Source organism: Galeopterus variegatus, unplaced genomic scaffold, assembly GCF_000696425.1.
Source record: "Galeopterus variegatus unplaced genomic scaffold, G_variegatus-3.0.2 Scaffold8851, whole genome shotgun sequence".
In the NCBI taxonomy this organism is placed as follows: Eukaryota; Metazoa; Chordata; class Mammalia; order Dermoptera; family Cynocephalidae; genus Galeopterus; species Galeopterus variegatus.
Window position 1 is genome coordinate 78,131 of NW_007734962.1, and position 3,770 is coordinate 81,900.

A 3,770-nucleotide genomic window follows, 5' to 3' on the forward strand; every position below is an offset into this window, starting at 1 on the left:
TTTTCCTTCAAACCATTAAAAGATGTTTGTTCTCATCCACTACACTAATTTGTGAGTTTCAATGACTTGTATTACACAGAAAAATTGCTGTACCGTGTATAGTGAAATAAAATAGCAGTATCATAGGGTAGGTGCATTTCTTTTGTGCCAATTTACACTTGCAGTGTCTGCTAGTTAATTCCCCAGAAATTCCCATGTTCCTTTAGCCTATCTGTCCATCTATTAAATAAAATGTTAGTAATTTGGGGTGTGTGTGTATGTGTGTTGGACACGAACTTTCCCTTCTCTGGTTTCTGCAGCAAACTAGGCAAGGAGATCTGTACATGAGTTTCTCAAAGTTTCTGTTGCACTGAAGTTCCTCTTACAACAGGGAAATAGGGCTGGCTGGATTGTTCACTTGGGAGAATGTGGTGCTGATAACACAAAGATCAAGAGTTCAGATCCCAGGATTGGCCAGCTGCCAAACAAACAAAAATCACAAAAAATGGGAATATGCCCAGCTTCAGTAATTAGGGTTGGCATGAGCTTAAGTGTTAGAATGTGGGGCAGAGTGAAAGAAGGGCAAAGATTGGGGATGTGTGGATGGGATGTGTGAGAGGCTGCACTTGTGTCTAAAACCTGTCCCAGGTTTTTCTTTTTCCTAATGTATTTCATGCCTTGTTCAAATTCTTGTGTTTTCTCAGATTCTACAATTTCCCCTCACTGATTCTATTTTCAGAGCCAAAGAGCTCAGCCTAGATCTTTCTACAGTTCTCTTCTCTCATACTTTAGAATCTATAACCCCCATCCTTGAATTCCTAAATCCCATGCCTCTCTCTTAAACACTTACTGATATGATATGTGGGGATCCTTTAAACACAGGATGACTGGCAGGGATTGGGTGGCGGGAGTCAGTGCCTGATCTTTCACACTCTAGATGCAGGTGTAACCCACAAGGCACATCTATACCCAAGATGTATTCGGTAACAGGAGATACATACACAGTATATACACAAGGGGGCAATCGTTCAATGCTCAGCGGTAAAGCCACAGCATTGACTGTAGTAAAATGTCCTCCATAGCCATCAATATTCACTGTGGCCTCTAGAAACTTACCTGGGTTGCCACATATCAATCTACAGTCTGCACTGGTATCCACCAACGCTAACACATGCTGTACTTTGTCTCTGAACCATCTATTACCGGTTCAACATGAGGCCTCTGGTCCTTGTCTGCCCCCAAAACATGAGCACCTCAGTCCATCCACCTCCATGGTAGTAACCAATGTTCTTTAAATTCACTGGGTGTACCTTGCCTCCTGTTTCCAGACATTTAGTAAAACGCTGTTCGGAGTGCAATTGTTGTCACAGGCAAACAAGACTGCATTTGGTTGTCGGTCGATTTTTTTCTTCTCAATTCCTCCTGTAAACAAGTCAAACCACATCTGCATATGTCTGGACTTGCTTGGTCCCTTCAGGGTAAAATCCCAAGCATTTCTTGGGGATTTAGCCTTAGCCACCTTTCGGACCCCCTTTGATTGTCTCTTCCCCTCTTCTTCACCCAGACTGGCCATCCTGGTCATCACTTTATGTATACAATGACCAATGTACAGGGCCAGTATGGCAGTCAGTGGCCCAAAGGATGTCAACAGGGCATTTTGCAGCACTACATCCCTCATTCTGCCTGTAAAGCATTCATCATCTGGACCACGGGTGTTCACATTAAACATGGACTGTCCCATCACCAGCTCCCAAATCACTTGGACCAGCTCGGCATATGTTTGCCATTTACTTACAATTTTGGGCAGTTCTTGGCATTGGTCCACATGGTCTGGACAGGTGCATTTGGCCATTCCAACAAGGAGTGCTTATCCTGTCCCCGTGCATATCTGCGGCTGTTCTGTAACTGCTGCCACAGAGACAGATGCGTGGTGATGGAAGCCAAACTTTTCCATCTCCTTACCAGAGCACATCACGCCATCCTCCCCTACATTCCACAGCCTCAAAAGCCAAGCAGCTAGGGGTTCACCCTGCTTCTGCCAGAACTCTTTCCTGAAGTCAAACAACTCAGCTTGACAGTAGGGGACATAAGTTGTAAATGGGGTCACTTGTGGTTTGCCTACTGGTTGCCCTGTACTTTCTAATGTCCTTTTGATTTCTTTGACCTTTTCATGATTTTGAAGTGTGTTAATTAATTCCACATATTTGAATTTCCCAATTTCCTTTGTGTTATTAATTTCCAGGTTCATTCCATTGTGATTGAATTACATACTGTGTATTCTGTCTAGTCTTTTACATGTAAGAGAAGTCTACAAAGTTTAAAGAATGATTTATATTATATTTTAATTATGCTTTTCCACAAACTCTTGGAAGCACCCTCATATACTGGTTTGTTTAATGGCTCAGGATAGAGACAATCCTGCAGAATGTTCATGTGCAATTGAGAAGAACATATATCCTGGCGCTATTAAGCCTACGGGGACTATACAGTTATTTGTGTCTCCTGTTTCTTGCTGATCTTCTATCTAGTTGTTCTATCCGTCACTGAAAGTGAGGTATTGAAGTTTCTGAATATTATTCTTAAATATTCTATTTATACTTTCATTTTGTCACTTTTTGCTTCACATATTTCAGTGTTACTTCGTTAGGCACATATATAATTTTACTACTACTTTTTTACACTTGGGTTGATTCTTTTATCATTATCAAATGTCACTCATTACCTCTAATAAGTTTTTTGTTGTTTTGTTTTAATATCTATTTTGTGTGATATTAATATAGCTGCCTATTATAGATTTCTTGTGCTTTCTGGTTTTGTTTTGTTTTTTCTTTGGTGTCTGTCTGGTACACAGATCCGAACCCATGACCTTGGTGTTATAACACCACACTATCACCAACTGAGCTAACTGGCCAGCAATCTTGTGCTTTCTGTTTGCATGATGTATCTATTTATATTCTTTTACTTTCAATCTATGTGTACTTTTGAACCCAAAGTGTTACTACGGTAGACAGCACAGAGTTTAATCTTGTCCCTTTTTCAGCCTCGTGATATTTTACTAGGTGCATATATATTGATGTTAGTTCTTTCTTACTGGTGGATCGATTCTTTTATCATTATAAAATGCCCCTTATTACCTCAGTAAGATTTCTTTGTTTTAATACCTATTTTGTGTGATATTAATATAGCTACCAATTATAGGTCTCTTGTGCTTTCTATTTGCATGTTGTTTCTATTCACAACCTTTTACTCTCAATCTATTTGTACCTTTGAATCTAAACTGTAGACAGCATAGTGTTGAATCTTGTATTTTGTTCAGTTTGTTAATCTCTTCCTTTTGACTGGATTGTTTAATCTGTTCACATTTAATGTACTATCAACATAGTTGGGTTTATGTCTTTAATTATATTTTTGTTGTAATTTTTATTTTTGCATTCCTTTTTCCTGCTTTATTCTACAAGAATTGAATTTTTAAATATAGCGTTTAAACATTTTAAATGAGTTATATTTCACACTCATTTTAAAATATTGCCTCAGTGAGTGTTCTTGGGTTTACCATGGACACTGGAAGAAACTGAGAGAAGAAGGAAATCCAAGTATATATTTAATGATTTTGTTGTATTAACCTGCTTATTTACCATTTATTGTTCTTTTCATTTGATTAATAGTTTTCAGTCACCAAATGGAATCTTTTTCTGAACTCAATAAAGCAAGTTTTTAAAAAGTACATTTATACTGCCTTTTATAATTTCATAACGATCTTTACTTGTGCCCTGTGTTTTCTTGTGTATGAA